The sequence below is a fragment of the Chiloscyllium punctatum genome, chromosome 16 (genome assembly GCF_047496795.1).
Source record: "Chiloscyllium punctatum isolate Juve2018m chromosome 16, sChiPun1.3, whole genome shotgun sequence".
Lineage (NCBI taxonomy): Eukaryota > Metazoa > Chordata > Chondrichthyes > Orectolobiformes > Hemiscylliidae > Chiloscyllium > Chiloscyllium punctatum.
The window spans coordinates 1,690,866-1,710,288 of NC_092754.1; the positions used below are offsets into that span (position 1 = coordinate 1,690,866).

The 19,423-nt window shown below is 42.6% G+C and overlaps 1 protein-coding gene across 8 annotated transcripts in view; it reads right to left on the reverse strand.

Annotated features, from left to right (window-relative positions):
* The window catches only part of rap1gapa (RAP1 GTPase activating protein a), a 558,062-nt gene extending 541,414 nt beyond the window's left edge, over positions 1–16,648 (reverse strand). For 4 of the 8 annotated variants that reach the window (XM_072585952.1, XM_072585944.1, XM_072585950.1 and 1 more), the window contains exon 1: positions 16,317–16,648. The gene's annotated coding sequence lies outside the window, so the exon portion shown is untranslated. The other 4 variants (XM_072585954.1, XM_072585943.1, XM_072585945.1 and 1 more) reach the window with 4 other exon arrangements.
* Between the last annotated feature and the right edge of the window lie 2,775 nt (positions 16,649–19,423).

The following is a 19,423-nucleotide window of genomic DNA, read 5'->3' on the forward strand; positions in this document are numbered from 1 at the left end:
TTGAGATGGTCATTACCTGGAACTTGGCTGGTGCCAATATTACTTGCCCCTTATCAGCACAAGAATGAACATTGTCATCATGTTGCTTCATATGGATTTGGACTGTTTTAGAACATAGAACATTACAGCGCAGTACAGGCCTTTCAGCCCTCGATGTTGCACTGACCCTGTGAAACCAATCTGAAGCCCTATCCTACCCTATTAAACTTTTATCCTTAGTTTATCCAATGACCATTTAAATGCCCTTAAGATGGCGAGTCTATTACTGTTGCAGGCAGTGGGTTCCACGCCCCTACTACTCTGAGTAAAGAAACTACCTCTGACATCTGTCCTATGTCTATCACTCCTCAATTTAAAGCCATGTCCCCTCATGCTATCCAAAGAAAAAGGCTCTCACTGACCACTCCATCTAATCCTCTGATTATCTTATATGTCTCAATTAACTCACCTCTCAACCTTCTTCTCTCTAACAAAAACAGCCTCAAGTTCCTCAGACTTTCCTCATAAGACCTTCCCTCCATTTTAGGCAACATCCTGGTAAATCTCCTCTGAACCCTTTCTAAAGCTTCCATATTCTTCCTATTATGCGGTGACCAGACTGCATGCAATACTCCAAGTGCAGCTGCACCGGCCGCATACAGCTGCAGCATGATCTCGTGGTTCCAAAACTCAATCCCTCTACTAATAAAAACTAACACACCGCATGCCTTCTTAATAACCCTATCAACCAGAGTGGTATGGACACCGAGATCTCTCTGCTGATCTACACTACCAAGAATCTTACCATCAGTTCAGTACTCTGCATTCCTGTTACTCCTTCCAAAGTAAATCACCTCACACTTTTCCCATTAACCTCCATTTGCAACATCTCAGCCCAGCACTGTAACTATAACGTCCTTCTGCACTATCCACAACACTACCGACCTTAGTGTTATCTGCAAATTTACTAACCCATCCTTCTACGCCTCATCTAGGTCATTTATAAAAATGACAAACAGCAGTGGTCCCTAAACATATCCTTGCGGGACACCACTAGTAACTGAACTCCAGGATGAACATTTCCCATCAAACACCACTCTATATCTTCTTTCAGCTAGCCAACTTTCTAATCCAAACCATGTAATCCCCCTCAATCCCATGCGTCCATGTTTTGTGCAATAGCCTACTGTGGGAACCTTATCAAATGTCTTACTGAAATCTATATACACCACATCAACCGCTTTACACTCATCCACCTGTTTGGTCACCATCCTACCCTTCACAAAACCATGTTGACTATCCCTAATCAACTTATTCCACTCTGGATGATTATAAATCCAGTCTCTTATCACCTTTTCCAACACTTTATCCACAACTGAAGTAAGGCTCACAGGTCTATAATTACCAGGGTTGTCCCTACTTCCCTTCTTGAACTCAGGAACAACATTTGCTATCCTCCCAGTCTTCTGGCACGATTCCTGTAGACAGTGATGATATAAAGTTCAAAGCCAAAGGCTCTGCAATCTCCTCCCTGATTTCCTAGAGAATTCTAGGATAAATCCCATCTTGCCCAGGATCATCTGTTTTTACACTTTCTAGAATTGCTAACACCTCCTCCTTGCGAACATCAATCCAGTTTAGTCTAGTAACCTGTATCTCAGTGTTTTCCTCAACATTGTCTTTTTCCAGTGTGAATACTGACAAAAAAGTATTCATTTAGCACTTCTCCATTTCCTCAACTCCACGCACAACTTCCCACTTCTATCCTTGATTGGCCCGAATCTTACTTTAGTCATTCTTTTATTCCTGATACTGTCTTAAGAAGCAGAAATGGAACTCAACCATGGTCAATAATCAGTGCCCCTTCTCACATTCAACCTTCTGATGGAGGGGGTATCACTGGCATTCAGGTATATCTAGATGTCTTTGTTAATGTGAATGTGTAGCATAGAATAAGGAAGTCACTTGGCTTGCTCGGGTTTGTTACAGAGGGATTTGAGCTGAAGAGTGGAGAAGTCTTACTGCAGTTGCATAGGACTTGATAAGGACACACCTGGATCATTGTGTGCTGTTGTGGTCTCCTTACCCACAAAAAGATACAGTTGCATTCAAAGAAGTGAAGCAAAGGTTCACAAGGGCTGGTCCCTGGGATGTATAAGGTAATGGTTCTGAAAGGGTTAATGTCAAAAGCTGCATTAAATCCACCCAACCTGATGATGTGGTCTCCTTCCTGTCGGAAAGATGTTGTGAAACTTGAAAGGGTTTAGAAACGATCTACAAGGATGTTGCCAGGGCTGGAGGATCTGAGCTATAGGGAGAGGCTGAACAGGCTGGGGCTATTTTCCCTGGAGCGTCGGAGGCTGAGGGGTGACCCTATAGAGGTTTACAAAATTATGAGGGGAATGGATAGGATAAATAGACAAAGTCTTTTCCCTGGGGTCAGGGATTCCAGAACTAGAGGGCATAGGTTTAGGGTGAGAGGGGAAAGATATAAAAGAGACCTAAGGGGCAACTTTTTCACGCAAAGGGTGGTACGTGTATGGAATGAACTGCCAGAGGAAGTGGTGGAGGCTGGTACAATTGCAACATTTAAAAGGCATTTGGATGGATATATGAATAGGAAGGGTATAGAGGGGTATGGGCTGGGTGCTGGCAGGTGGGACTAGATTGGGTTGGGATATCGGGTCAGCATGGATGGGTTGGACCGAAGGGTCTGTTTCTGTGCTGTACATCTCTATGACTCTATCTATGACTCTATGTCATTCAGAGTTGGGTGGGGAGAGGAAGAAGTTTTTGGAATCTTATTGAGTGAAGGCCAATGTCTCCCAAAATGTCTTAGCAACAACAAGTTACAGACTAACAGAGATACTTTTCATCAGCCCGCTCAGGTAGGCTATGAAACACCTTTGGTACAAGTGGGACTTTAACCCGGACCTCCTTGTGCAGACGCAGGGACATTATTACTGCACCACAAACGCTTTGCAAAAACCTGTGTAAACTGTCCCTGATGCTCTCATGCATTAAACTACATAATGTCAGAGTCATACAGCACAGAAATACGCCCTTTGGTCCAACCAGTCCATGCCGACATTAATCCCGAACTAAACGAGTCCCACCTACCCGCTCTTGGCCCATATCTCTCCAAACCTTTCCTATTCATGCCCTTATCCACATGCTTTTTAAATGTTGTCATTGCACATCTTTGTTTGGACAGAATCTCTTCTGGTTAAAACCCACAAAGTGACTGTTCCTCTCAAAAACTGAAAGAACTGCAGATGCTGTAAATCAAACAGAAACAGAAGTTGCTGGAAAAGCTCAGCAGGTCAGGCAGCATCTGTGGACAGAAATCAGAGTTAACGTTTTGGGTTGAGTTACCCTTCCTTAGAAAAACTGTGGTTGTTCCTCTCTCACTCTAAACCTTCGACCCATGTAAGGAAAGAGGGTGGTGGCAGTAAACTACCCCTGTCACAAATTGATAATGACTGGCATCACAGAACATACAGAGGGCATTGTCACATGGGAAGAGATTGTGTTAATGACCACTTTGTTTTGTACAGCTCACTGACATTAATAATTTTGCATGTGATTTACCTAATTAACTGAATTGAAATGTCTCCACTACCATGGAGGGAATTGCCAGGTAATTCTAGATTATCAATTCATGAACACAACCACAATAACTTAACGCATGCTGTTTCTAATGAAAAAAGATCACAGAATATAGTTATATAATTCCTAAAGGACTTTCTTGTAAGAGTCTTTAGTGATTATTTTCTAGACTGCCATAAGACAGTTTTAGGGTTTACTTGAAGTGATATGCATTAATTGTTGATTCCACATTAAAATTTGTAAATCTGATTGGCAGATCAAGAACTTCTTGATGAATCAAGAGTACAAATTTTAGGAGGTGAGTGAATATAGACTATTTCACACACCCAGCATCAGGTCAGAAGGCTAGACACAGATAAAAGCTCTCCTGGCAATGCCATAACTTGTGCAGAATTCCTCGATAAAACCACAGTCACATGTTCCACATCAGGACATTGCAACTAACTGAAACAAAATTAGAGAGAGTTTGTGCTGTAGATGCAAGTCTAATAAGTGATGAGTTCAGACTCATACTTATTACATACAGAGAAGCTTGAAATCCACCATTCGACACTAGAGAGGAACACAGACCTGGAAAGTGGACATCACCCAAGTTACTGTTGTCTCAAATCCTTTACAGAAATTAGATCTATCAGAATGTGCACGTGTGAAGTGCTAATTTATTATAGTCCAATTCTTCCATTCAACTAAATTAACAATGCGTACAGAGTCCAATCAACTTTTTCAAATTGTCTTCCTTCACCTGGTAAATTTCTCAGCTTCTTACAGACCTCAGTCATTGTCATCACACAATTTAACTCCAAACTGCAGCATATCAATAGAAGAACTGAAATTTTTTTCATATTGAAGTAGACATCAGCTGAAACATCTACAACCAGTTTTGAAAAAGTACAAATTTCTAAACATGCAAAAGTAACCTGGAACAAGAGACACCAGGTTATAGTCCAACAGGTTTATTTGCAATCACAAGCTTCCTTCACCCCCTGGCAAAGGGGCAATGCTCTGAAAACTTCTGATTTCAAATAAACCTGTTGGACTATAACCTGGTGTCGTCTGACTTCGGCTCTTGTCCAACCCCGTCCAACACTGGCATCTCCACATCATTGGAACAAGAAAGACAAACTGAAGAGAGTTTCTGAAGGGAAGAGGTTAGAAGCAAAAAGGATAAACAGCCAGGCTATCTTTGGATGTAATATTCTTTTCTCAAACATTGTTTAGAAAACTACATTTTGACCTCAAAATAAAAGCCACATCATGTGCCACTACAAATACCTGCATGCTGAGATGAATCATTTCAAAGGTATGACCATAAGTAAGAGCAGGAGGACACAGTCCAGGCTTTTGAGCCTGATTTGCCTTTCATTGGGTCCTGGCAGATCCAACATTCCTCATGTTCTACTTTCCCACCCTTTCCCTGTAACCCACGATTCCCTGACTGATCAAGAATCTATCTCAGCCATAAATGTACACAAGGACTCTGCTCCCACAGCTCTCTGTAGCAAGGAGTTCCAAAGACTCTCGACCCTCAGAAGAAAGTCCTCCTCATCTTAATTTTAAATTGGCATCCCTTTATTCTTAAACAATACCCTCTGTTCCTGGCCTTGCCCATGAGGGGAAGCAGCCTCTCAGCATTTAATGTCAAGCCCCTGAAGAAGCCAATGTTTCAATGAAATCACCTCTCATCCTTTTCAACTCCAGTGAATATAGTCCCAACTGATATAGTTTTTATTCATGGAGGATTGTCTTTTATAAAGAGTCATTCCCAGTGAATCTTCTCTGAGCTGTCGCCAAAGAAATGATATCTTTCCTTAAATAAGGGAACAAGAAGGGTCTGTTTCTGTGCTGTACATCTCTATGACTCTATGACTCTAAAACTACTGTCAGTGCTCCAGATGTGATCTGACCAGCCCCTTGTACAGTTGTAATAAGACCTCCCTACTCTTATACTCCAACTCATATGAAATAAGGGCTAACATTCCATTAGCCTTCCTGATTACCTGGTGTACTTGTGTGTTAGCTTTCTGTGTTTCATGCACAAGTATCCCCCCAGGTCCCTTTGTGTTGCAGCTTTTCTCTATTTAAATAATACTGTTCTTTTGTTCTCCTTTCAAAATTAACAATCTCACATTTTCCCATATTATACCCCATTTGCCAGGTTTTTGCCCACTCAGTTAACTGATCAATATCTCTCTGTAAACTGTCTTGGAAGGTGCCTTTCCACCTATTTGTGTGTCGTCCGTAAATCTGGCTATAGTATACTTTCTTCCTTCATTCAGGTCATACACAAACAGTCTCTGCCCCAACACTGATCCCTGTGGAAACCTGCTGGTTACAGGTGGCCAACCTGAGAAAGTACCCCATTATCATAATTCACTGTTTCCTGACCATGAGCCAATTCTCCATCCATGTCAGTGTACTACCTCGAACCCCGTGGGCTCTTATGACATAATGTTTTGTGAGGTACCTTATTGAATACCTTTTGGAAGTACGAACATAAGACACCTTACTGATTCCCTTCTTTTCACTCTGGTTGTGACAGGTTAGTTCAATTTGGCCCCATATATTCGACACCATTGCCAATGCTGGATGAGGAGAACACTCAATAATAAAAAACAACTTAATAAATCAGAAGACTATAAGATTTAGGAGATGTAGGCCATTCAGCCCATCAAGTCTCTTCTACCATTCTGGGAAATCTGTTTGACCTGATAACCTTCATCGCCACTTTCTTATCTTATCTACATAATCCTTGATTCCTTTACTGAATAAAAGTGGTCTCTCAGCACCTCAAATATACTCAATGAGCCAGCCTTGACATCCCTCTGTGGTAAAGAAAACCACAGAAACAGAAATTGATTCCATTGCAAAATGCCTTTCAAATCTCATTCTTGTACACCTGACACTGGAGTTAAGGATGTTTTCTTTAATTCATTTGCTGGTATTTAAGATCTGTTTTGTTTTGTCACTTCACTACCTCATGTGCATCAGAAACAGCTCAAGGTTTATTTCTTTAACTTAGCAAAGGATAGTACCAGAAACATGAGTGAACTTTAGAAATTCCATTGATTTTTCACCAGCTTGTTGAAGCTTGATTGTAGTATCTGGTGTTATATGACAGGTAATGCAGTCCAGTCAATGCATTCCTCACTGTCACATGTCATGAAAATTGAGTAGGGAATTTTAAAAACATTAATAATGCATGCAATATATACCACAGTGAGCATCCAAATGCCATAATTAGGCACTTTGCTGTTTTGATTGGGTCAAAGGTTACCTATTGGTACTGTTTGCATGCAAGTTATTAAAAAAAATTAGTGCCCGGATGATCTAACATTATTCCAACCATTATTTATCACAGGTAATGTGTCTTCTTCTGGATGTATTGTTGCACTGCTGTACAAAAGGAATTCAGCATTTGCACATTGTTACAGAATTCACAGACAAAAAGTGCAAAACTAATGAAAACAAAGCCGGTCATTTAATTCGAAGGTTGTTTTGGTCCAGTGACATGGAAATGTATGGTTGAACATTCTCATTCTTTTATTTAGACTCATTACAAAATCTGTTAAAATGAATAAGGAGATGCAACTTATAAACAGTGCAGTCAGGACTGATTGTGGAGGAAGTCCAAGTCGAAGAGTGTGGTGCTGGAAAAGCACAGCAGGTCAGGCAGCATCTGAGGAGCAGGAGAATCAATGTTTCAGACATAAACCCTTCATCAGGAATGAGGCTTGTGGGCCAAGGAGTCTGAGAGATAAATGGGAGGGGGTAGGCCTGGGGGTGAAGGTAGCTGGGATTGCAATAGGTAGATGGAGGTGAGGGGTGATGGTAATAGGTCAGAGAAGAGGGTGGAGCGGATAAGTGGGAAGGAAGATGGACAGGTAGGACTTGAGAAGGGAGTCACAGAGGGAATGATCTCTCTGAAATGCAGATGGGGGTGGGGAGGGAAATATCTAGATCTTGGGGACAATTTCAAAGATTGCAAAATTACATGAAACTTGGGTGAATTGTAAATTGTGAGGAGGACATTGTCGAACTCCAAAAGGACATAGACAGGTTGGTGGAGTGGGCAAACAGGTGACAGATAAGGTACAATGCAGAGATGTGTGAGGTGATGTATTTGGGAGGAAGAACATGAACTGACAATGTAAAATAGAGGGTTCAATACTTCAGGGATGCAAGGGCAGAAGCAGCTGGGCGTATAAGTGCACTGATCATTGAAGGTGGCAAAACAGGTGGAGAAAATAATTAATAAAGTATACTGTATCCTGGGCTTTACTGATAGAGCATAGAGTACAAGAGCAAGCACACAACCAAAAAATCTGCAGATGCTGTAAATCAGAAATAAAAACAGAAATTGCTGGAAAAGCTCAGCATGTCTGGCAGCATCTGTGGAGAGAAATCAGAGTTAACATTTCGGGTCCAGTGACCCTTCCTCAGAGCTGATGGTAGCTGGGAAAATGTTGTTTTTTATACAGAAGAGAGGGCGGGGGAGTGGGGGGGAGTAAGGAGTAAATAATAGGTGGGGATAGAGCCCAGAGAGAGATAACAGTTGGACAGACAAAGGAGTGGCTAAGGATCTGGCTAGGAGGGTGAATAGCTGCTAATGGGGACTGTTAGTGACTAACAATAGGTAGTGTGTAATGGCAGACTATGTGATAACAAGGCCTGGTGTGTAGGGTAGAAAGCTAGGACATGGGGGAAGCTCAAACCCTATAATTATCAAACTCAATGTTGAGTCCGGAGGGCTGCAGGGTCCCCACATGGAAAATGGGGTTCTGTTCTTCCAGCTTGCACTGAGCTTCACTGGTGCCCTGCAGCAGGGCTGAGACAGAAATGTTGGCCTGGGAACGGGGTGGTGTGTTAGAATGGCAGGGACCTGGAAGCTCAGGGTCTTTTCTGTGGACAGAATGTAGGTGTTCTGTGAAGCAGTCACCCAATCTACGTTTTGTTTCCTCAAGGTAGAGGAGACCACATTATAGACTGCACACAGTACTCCAGGTGTGGTCTCACCAGGGCCCTGTACAGCTGCAGAAGAACCTCTTTGCTTCTATACTCAATCCCTCTTGTTATGAAGGCCAGCATGCTATTAGCCTTCTTCACTACCTGCTGTACCTGCATGCTTACCTTCATTGACTGGTGTACAAGAACACCCAGATCTCCCTGTACAGCCCCTTTACCTAACTTGACTCCATTTAGGTAGTAATCTGCCTTCCTGTTCTTGCCACCAAAGTGGATAACCAGACATTTATCCACATTAAACTGCATCTGCCATGCATCTGACCACTCAACTAACCTGTCCAGGTCACCCTGTAATCTCCTAACATCCTCCTCACATTTCACCCTGTCACCCAGTTTAGTATCATCAGCAAATTTGCTAATGTTATTGCTAATCCCATTTTTTATATCATTAATATATATTGTAAAAAGCTGTGGTCCTAGTACTGATCCCTGCGGTATCCCACTGGTCACTGCCTGCCATTCCAAAATGGAGCTGTTTATCACTACTCTTTGTTTCCTGTCAGCCAACCAACTTTCAATCCAAGTTAGTACTTTGCCCCCAATACCATGCGCTCTAATTTTGCTCACTAATCTCCTATGTGGGGCTTTATCAAATGCTTTCTGAAAGTCCAGGTACACTACATCCACTGGGTCTCCCGTGTCCATCTTCAGAGTGCATCCTCAAAAAATTCCAGATTAGTCAAGCATGATTTCCCCTTCATATATCCATGCTGACTCTGACCTATCCTGGAGGAGAAAGTGAGGACCGCAGATGCTCGAGATCAGAGCTGAAAATGTGTTGCTGGAAAAGTGCAGCAGGTCAGGCAGCATCCAAGGAACAGGAGAATCGACGTTTCGGGCATGAGCCCTTCTTTAGGAATGAGGAATTTGTGCCAAGCAGGCTATGATAAAAGGTAGGGAGGAGGGACTTGGGGGAGGGGCGTTGGGAATGCGATAGGTGGAAGGAGGTCAAGGTGAGGGTGATAGGCCGGAGTGGGGGTGGGGGCAGAGAGGTCTGGAAGAGATTGCAGGTTAGGAAGGCGGTGCTGAGTTCAAGGGATCCCTACCTTTTATCTTAGCCTGCTTGGCAAACCCTCCTCATTCCTGAAGAAGGGCTCATGCCTGAAACATCGATTCTCCTGCTCCTTGGATGCTGCCTGACCTGCTGCGCTTTTCCAGCAACATATTTTCAGCTCTGACCTATCCTGTTACTAGCAGCGAATACAGTGGACTAGATTGTGAGAAGTGCAGGTAAAGTGCTGCTTCTCTTAGATGGTGTGTTTGGACCCTAGGACACTGAGAAGAGAGGGGGGGGAATGGGCAGCTACACCTTCAGTGGTTACAGGAGAAAGTGCTGTGGCACTGTGGAGGGGGGTGTTGGGAGTGAACGAAGAGTAGGCCAGGGCATCCTGGAGATAACGGTCACTGCCAAAGGTGGACAAGGGAGGGGAGGGGGATATGTGTCTGGTGATGGCATGTCATTGGAGGTGGTGGAAATAGCAGCTAATGATCTACAGGGTGTGGATGCTGGTGTGATGGTAGGTAAGGACAAGGGGGACTCTATCACTGTTTGGGAGGGAAGGGAGGGAGTGAAGGCAGAAGTGCTGGAGATAGGTCCGACCCAGAATCGGAATCCTTGGTTGAGGAAGAAGGTGGGCATTTTGGAGGCTCCCCTGTCAAAGTTGGCATCATCAGAACATATGCGATGGAAGCGGAGGAACTAGGAGAATGGAATAGAGTCTTTACTGGAAACAGGGCACAAGGATGTATAGTCCAGGTAACTGTGGGAGTCGGTGAATCTTGGATATTTCTATCTCAGAAATGGTGAGTAAAGGAAGGGAAGAGTCAGAGATACATCCAGTGAAAGAGAGGGCAGGATGGAAATTGGAAGTGAAATTGATGAACTTTTTGAATTCTTGGCAAGAGATGGAAGCTGCTCTGATGATATAATTGATGTACTGGAGAAAGAGTTGTGGGTGGGGGCTGAAATAGGACTTGAACAAGGAATGTTCGACATACCCCACAAAGAGACAGCGTAACTGGGGCCCACATGTTTACCCATGGTGACCCTCTGACCTGAAGAAAATGAGAGGGGTTAATAGAGAAATTGTTGGAGGTGAGAATGAGCTCAGCTAGGTGGAGGAGGGTAGAGCTGGGTGGGACGGTTCAGGCCTTTGTTCCAGGCAGAAGCACAGAGCCCCGAGACCATCCTGGTGGGGTATGGACGTGGAAAGGGATTGCACATCCATGGTAAAGAGGAGGTGGCTGGAGCCTGCAAACCGAAAATTCTGAAACTGGTGTGAAGCATCAGGAACTGTTGTAATGCAAGGAAGTAATGTTGAACTTGTATAAGACACTTAGATTTCAGCTGGAGTATTGTGTAAAAGACCATAAGACCATAAGACTATAAGACATAGGAGTGGAAGTAAGGCCATTCGGCCCATCAAGTCCACTCCGCCATTCAATCATGGCTGATGCGCATTTCAGCTCCACTTACCAGCATTCTCCCCGTAGCCCTTAATTCCTCTAGACAACAAGAACCTATCAATCTCGGCCTTGAAGACATTTAGCGTCCCGGCTTCCACTGCACTCCGTGGCAATGAATTCCACAGGCCCACCACTCTCTGGCTGAAGAAATGTCTCCGCATTTCTGTTCTGAAATGACCCCCTCTAATTCTAAGGCTGTGTCCACGGGTCCTAGTCTCCTCGCCTAACAGAAACAATTTCCTAGCATCCACCTTTTCAAAGCTATGTATTATTTTGTACGTCTCTATTAGATCTCCCCTTAATCTTCTAAACTCCAACGAATACAATCCTAGTATCCTCAGCCGTTCCTCATATGCTAGACCTGTCATTCCAGGGATCATCCGTGTGAATCTCCGCTGGACACGTTCCAGTGCCAGTATGTCCTTCCTGAGGTGTGGGGACCAAAACTGGACACAGTACTCCAAATGGGGCCTAACCAGAGCTTTATAAAGTCTCAGTAGTACATCTCTGCTTTTATATTCCAACCCTCTTGAGATAAGAGACAACATTGCATTCGCTTTCTTAATCACAGACTCAACCTGCATGTTGACCTTTAGAGAATCCTCGACTAGCACTCCCAGATCCCTTTGTGCTTTGGCTTTATTAATTTTCTCACCATTTAGAAAGTAGTCCATGCTTTTATTCTTTTTGCCAAAGTGCAAGACCTCGCACTTGCTCACGTTAAATTCCATCAGCCATTTCCTGGACCACTCTCCCAACCTGTCTAGATCCTTCTGTAGCCTCCCCACTTCCTCAGTACTACCTGCCTGTCCACCTAACTTCGTATCATCGGCAAACTTCGCTAGAATGCCCCCGGTTCCCTCATCCAAATCATTAATATATAATGCGAACAGCTGTGGCCCCAGCACCGAACCCTGCGGGACACCGCTCGTCACCGGCTGCCATTCTGAAAAAGAACCTTTTATCCCAACTCTCTGCCTTCTGTTAGACAGCCAATCCTCAATCCATCCCAGCAGCTCACCTCGAACACCATGGGCCCTCACCTTGCTCAGCAGCCTCCCGTGTGGCACCTTATCAAAGGCCTTTTGAAAGTCTAGATAGACCACATCCACTGGGTTTCCCTGGTCTAACCTACTTGTCACCTCTTCAAAAAATTCCAACAGGTTTGTCAGGCATGACCTCCCTTTACTAAATCCATGTTGACTTGTTCTAATCAGACTCTGCTCTTCCAAGAATTTAGAAACCTTCCAAGAATTTTAGAAAAGTAAGTGTGCCACATGATAGGAAGAATGAGAACACATTAGTGAGTACAAAAGACATTCACAAGAATGGTTGCTGGAATGAGGAACTTCAGTTATAAAAATAGGTTCGAGGGATTGGGACTGTTTACCTGGGATGGATGAAGGACCAAGAGGAGATCAGATAGAAGTTTTCCAAATCATGGCGATGTCTGGGTAGACTAGACAGGAAAAAACAGTTCCACTCATAAAAAGAAAGAAAAGAGCGGACACAAATTTAAAGTGATTTGCAAAAGTAGCAAATATAATGTGAGAAAAAAAACTTTTACAGAATGAGTGGTTCAGGTCTGTCAGGTCTGGAATGCAGTGCCTTGGAAGTGTGGTGGAGACGGGTTCACATGATGATGAATGGAATAGAAACAATGTGCAATGGGAGGAGAATGACACAAAGTTATGATGTTCAATTGGAGAGCCAGCGCAAATATGATGGGCCAAATGGCTTACTTTAGCATCATAGCACTTCAGTGAATGTGATTTTGTGATGAGATGGCTTTAATCCTAATGCACTTCACATAATGTCAGTGATACATCTGATATTGTTCATAGCCCCAGAGTTGATAACATTGATAATGGAGTTGCAACTCTGATTTGTTCAGGTTCCTTATTTAACTCTATGGCTCTTTCCTGATATTGCCAAGGAGATGGAACAAAGTTCTAATTCCATCTCAAATCATGAATCATCTCCACAGCAGTAGAGACTGAAATGTTTGAAGCCATACTGACTCACTCAGTAATCGAAAACTGTAGGCTGCATTTTCAAATATTCCTGCAATTTTCCTTGATAACTGGCTCTTACATCTCTCACAATCCATGAATCTCACCATGTTCCAAATGCTCAGTTAATGGATTCTCTCTCCATGCCTTAATGCCGAAAGCAGTTACCTCAGAGACCATGACTATAGCAAGTGATACAGTATAAACCAGATCCATATACAAATGCATTTCTCCAGAACACTCCTCCCTTCACTTCAAACATGTCTGGCTGGCCTTCTGTGAACCTGATGCTTGCTGTTTGGTCCCAGTTTAGCCTCTTGATGAAGTCCACTTCTTTACCCTCAAAGTTACGTTTCAATATCACACCTATTAACTTAGTGCATTAAGCACAGACAGTGTTTTTCTTCATTATCTTGTCCACTTCCAGATATTTATAAAAATTGTTTTTAGGCTAAAATGTTTTGCCCCAGACCGCATTTCACCAATTTCTGTCTCAAATTTATTATTATTTCTTTCTAATTTGTTTTTCAGACACACTTTAATGAGATTCATAGAATCCCAACACCAACACTCTGAAGAGTAACCCACCCAGACCCATTCCCCTACCCTATTACTTTACATTTCCCCTGACTCATGCACCTAACCTACACACACCTGAATACTATGGACAATTTAGCATGGCCAGGTCAACTAACCTGCACATCTTTGGATTGTGGGAGGAAACTGGAGCACCCGAAGGAAACCCATGCAGACAGTCACTCGAGATTGAAATCAAACCCAGGTCCTTGGCACTGAGAGGCAGCAGTGCTAACCACTGAGCCAGCATGCTTATTAAGTCTTAAAATTATTGCATTCAGTTGCTTTGGGTTTCTTAGTAACTTAAGAAATACTGAGCATCGAGTCATTTAGAATGTATCCGTTGGTAGATATTTAAATCACAATTTCTATTACCACTTTTAATTCAGTTTCTCCAGCGGCATTTAAATGTGCTGCTATTGTTTCATCAATGCCTGAAGCTTTTTCTGTACTCTATTTCCAAACATTTTTAATCTCTCATTTTGTTCCATCATGTGTTTCTACATCATTTCACTGCTGCAAAAACAACCCTTTCAAACAATGCACTACCATTTTGGTCTTTTCCGCCCATATCATCTGTTGTTATCCTTTTCATTCTGTCTGTAAAAGACTTAGCACACATAATTGACAGTAGATGCTAGTGACAACAAATAAATAATTGGTATTTAAAATACTAACAATTCAATGATTTGTATGAGCAATGAGATAATATCACATTATTTTAATCTATCTCTGTAGAGAAAAAAGGTTGTATCCATCATTGTTTTGTCAATCATCAAGTGATTAATTGTAGATCACATACTATACTAAGAGAACTTCAGACAATTGGAATGATTTCCTTCTTGCAAAAATAGGAGATAAAAGAACCCCTTTCTAGATTAGATCCTAATTAAACAAGGAACGAGAGACACACCCTGAAATCTGTAAGAGCAGTGTTACACAGACGCAGACCTGACATTCAATTCAGCACTTTAAAGCAAACAATCTCAAACTTTCTGCTTAAATAAAAGGATAATCCTCAGAGCATTGACCTTGATTAGAGTTAAATATTTTCATTTCCCAGAGACAGTTGTGCACATCTTTAGCATTTGGTTATTTGATCAACTATAAAAATCATCTCTGAATTATCAAAGCTGCTAGGAATGCCTGACAAAATAATATTACTCATAAAAACTCAAAAAAGACACAGAGCTCTGTTACTGACAAAGAAGTGACCTGAATATTAACTCTTGTCTTTCTGTAAAAAAAGACAGTGTGTCCAACCAGGGTTAAATTTAATTCTTATCATCAATCTCCCAAAGCATTAGATGCTTTAGACTTTGACACAATATGTATCTGGCAGTACATCAAAAGCCTGTATCGAATGACCTGATCAATTACATGTAATAGAGTCGTGAAGAATTAGTCATTAAAATAATCATTGGGTTTGAATGTGTTCATCTGAATTAAGTTTATTTCACAACTTAATCAACTTATTACTGTTACATTTCGGAACCCTTTCTTTAGTGACTACCTTGACCTAATATTTTCAAAATATTCCCATCGCAAGAATTTTAGCATATTTTAAAGGCCAGTTTTAACTGAATCAACACAGAAGGAGTTAGGTAACTTCACGACTCATTACTTATCAATGTTTGTGTTAGAAAATTCTGCTTGAACAACATTTCCATTGAGCGATTTTACCATGGAGGGTGCACTGAGCTGCAATCAGCAAGCAATTCAGCAAGAGAATGATAATACTGAGCAAGTGCCCCTAGCCCCACACATTCCTGGGAGGTTCCAGACTGGATTCCGGAGTCAGCTGGGGCAGTAAAACATATGCTCGAAGTAACCTCAGAGTAGAGAGGCAAGTTACCCTGGGGACTGCTGGCCTCCTGCCTCATAGCCATGGACCACAACTGGAAAACCAGTCTGAGGAGCAGCTAATGGAGACTGTGATAGGACCAGGATTTACTGTGATGCTCGCCATCCATCCAAACCTAGTGAAAGATATCACCCAGACTTAACAGAAAGGACCCCCACCACTCCATGACACACAGATAGGGGTCCCCTGTGTCCCACCAGCTCCAGAGCAGTGTCAGAATGAATGTACAACTGTCTACAATATCTACAACTGAGCCAGAGACGTGCTGATCTCTGTTCAGGCTGAGACAAATGCAATTAAATTCAGAGGAGACTCTCCAGCCACGACAGTGTTTATCCAATTAAAACATCAAGTCAAAAAGCATCGAGTAACTTCCATCTCGAAATGACAGAGCCCCGTACGTCCGCTGCTCACTGCTACACACTATCCCGCTATCATTGCGAATAAATTCCTGTGTCCTCACCAGTGTCTCATGTAAACCAGAGATTCACAAACTTGCTATCAAAACACCAGCCCCAGCTCAATGCCTTACAGATTTGCCACCATTTGCTGCATTATTGTCCATTATCACCCAGAGTGTGAGATAGATGGAAGTGACATGGAAATCTCTCAAAAATAAATGCGGGCGGAGAGAATGATTCAGGATTACTTACTTGTGAGACTGCTTCCCCTGCTTGCATCTTCACATTAAGGGGATCATTTCTACTGTTGGAAAGACAACTGGAAGGCAATGCAACCTCACAAGTACCGGGGTTAAAAAGCAGCAGCAGCAGAGTGGGAGCATTTACCTTGTGGAGTGTTGCTGCTGGAGTCTGACGCCAGGCTGGGGAAGTAACTGCGATCCCACTGCACTGGGGCTGAGATGCAGCTCCGGGAACGTGCCGAGAAGGTGTTTTATTCTCCCTCAGTAAAAAAAACACTGCCTCTATCACATGACTTGCTGTTGCCCACACGCTGCATTCAGAGCGAAATGTCACATTTGAAAACGGAACTGTGTACCACAATCCACAATAAACTCGGAGCAATTACATCTGCTGATACATGGAAAACAATCACACAATCCAGAGGGTTACAGGACTCAGCTGAGTGGATCTGTCATTGCCCATTCGAAAAGAAACTCCTTCTGCCAATGAAGTGCTCAATAACATTCTCATTAAAGAAGGAACACAGCGGGAGGACAGTCAGAAATTCACCTGGATCCGGCTCCAAACTGCTCCTGGAATGTCCTGGGATTCGGGCCGACTGACCAGGAGGGGGGTAAAGAGACTGTAAATGAGTGAAATCAGCTGTTTCAGATCAACCCCAAAAGGTGCAATCATTTACTTTGAAATGCAGAAAAGGTAAACCCCAAACACTCATCCCTTTCATAAAAACTGAAAGAACTGCGGATGCTGGCAGCAGAAATTGCTGGAAAAGCTCAGCAGGTCTGGCAGCATCTTTGGAGAGAAATCAGAGTTAACAGCCGAGTTAACAGAGTTGAACAGAGTCATTCGCACATTTAAGTGACTGCTGGACGTGCACATGGAGAACAGTGAGTTGAGGGGTGCGTAGGTTAAGTTACTATATTTCACATTAGATTAAACCTCGGCACAACCGTGGGCCAAAGGGCCTGTTCTGTGCTGTACTTTTCTATGTTCTATGTTCTAACTCGGGTGCAGTGACCCTTCCTCAGAATTCATCTCTATAACCTTTCCCATAACGGTCCAAAGGTGTTAGTTTTGGAAGTGTTCACAAGTTGAGGTTTACTGTTCAGCTGTTTGTTCATTTATCGCTAGGAGTCAGGGCAAAAAAATAAAGACCATATATGTTTCCTGCAGTTTATTTAGGTCAGACTCAGTGAATGTGGGGAACCAGTCCTGAGGAAGGGTTACACCCGAAACATTAACTTCTCCACCTCCCGACGCTGCCTGCCTTGCTGTGTTCTTCCAGTCTCCTGCCTGTCCACCTCCAGCATCTGCCGTTTTTTTTTGTCTCTGACCAAGTTAATGTGGGGAAGCCTCTGCACATAGTTGGGAAAGTGGCCCTGGTTAGTTCAAACTCTCTGAGTGAAGCGCTATTCTTGTAGTGAGGTTCCCAAAGCAACTGAAACCCAGGAGAGAAGGTTGATTACTGTCTGCTCCACTGACCACAGCTTGGAAAAGGTCAATGGCACCAATATCCCACTGATCTGTTCTCTCATTAGAGAGAGAGACCACCAAGAGTGGTCTAACCTAAGGGTCAGCATGCCTCAGGCAGGGGAAGAAGGTTGGGAAGGAGTGTCCTTTATAGTAATCTCAGTCAGTGTAGGAATGGAACACACACTGTTGGCATCACTCTGCATTGTAAATGATGCCAGCCAACTGAGATACCCCAATGTGTACTGGCACCTGAAAACACATTCCAATCTTCTTTAGCCCTACAATGGTTTAATGGTCTGAACGTTCCAGCCTCCTGCACATTCTCAATTTGAATTGTTCCACCATCAGCTGGTGTACAGTCTGCTGCCCCATCACAAAGATTTTGAATCCCATCCCAATCCCTCTTCCCTGGCCATGATTTTCCATATGTTTGCTTATGTAACATATTCCACAGATTCTCATTGAGTCAGATGTCTGGAAGTTTATTTACACAATTTACAAGGCTACAATATTATACATGGTCTGCCTTGTGAGCTTACTGGTGTTACTGTACATTACACACACATAGCTGGCTGACTGAAGTCACTACACTGACACAGTGATACAGAGGGAGTGACTGAAAGCAAACAAGGTACCTGTAAACAAGGATGCCACACATCATGGTGTCATTTAACTTCCCTAAAGGTACAGGCCTAGCTGGTCTCAGTTTACCATCTCATCTGAAAGATGACATCTCTGTCCATGCAGTATGCCCTCACCTTCAAGCTGAGTGCCAGCATGAAGTGAAAAGATGAGCTGATTATGTTGAAGATACAACGAGGTTACTCTTGAGACTTACTCCATTCAACAAACTCAGAACAAGCTCCAAACTCCACAGCTTTCAGTCAATTATCAGATGTATTTCCCGACCAGCTTTCCATCACCAAATGAATGGTATTGCCAGAAGAGAAGATGAAAATTATTTGAAGCTTTAATGAAAATAATAAATTAGATCTACAAGCACAGCGATGTATCATTTAGATCATTTTAAAAAGGTTGGACTTCAGCAAGAAATACTTCTTTAATCCTGTGACCTTTCTGGGTGAGACTGAGCTGGGGTGAAACTGGACTGATAACAGGAAAGTGAAGAGGAGAACAGAAATATACCAAGGCAATCAAAATGGAATGTTTATATTTATTTAAAATGGAGGTTTTAGATTTTGATCATTCTCACATTATGTGACAAGAATGAATCAATTATCTGAACATCTTTGATATTATCAGCACAGTTTATTTGACCATCATCATTTTTGGATTTGAAGTCAGTGCCAAACCAAGAACTATCTCACAATTCTTTGGTTAAATTGGCTTTAAAGGCAGTTTTTAATTAGATTTGTCCTTCATGCTACAGAATTAAATCACTGAGGCAGCAGGCAATGTTTTCAGCCGAAAGATTAGAGAGTGAGATGGAAAGCAACTTGCATTTAAAACTTATCTGTAACATTGTAAAATACTCAATGTCTCTTTCACAGGTGGATTATTGAACAACATTTGCCACATAAGGGGATGAGGGATTAGTGGGTTAGGGGACTGAAATACTAACCAAAGATGTACATTTTCAGTATGATCTTTCTTTTCCATCACTTCATTTGTTTCATCATTGCTGGCAAAATTTCCTATTTGCATATTCAACTCTTAACTATTTATTCTGTGTCTCCCCTCAAGCTGCTACAGGATTGATATCCTGCCACACCTGTAGCCAGAACCACATCTCTAATCCCCTTCTGCCTCTCCACTGC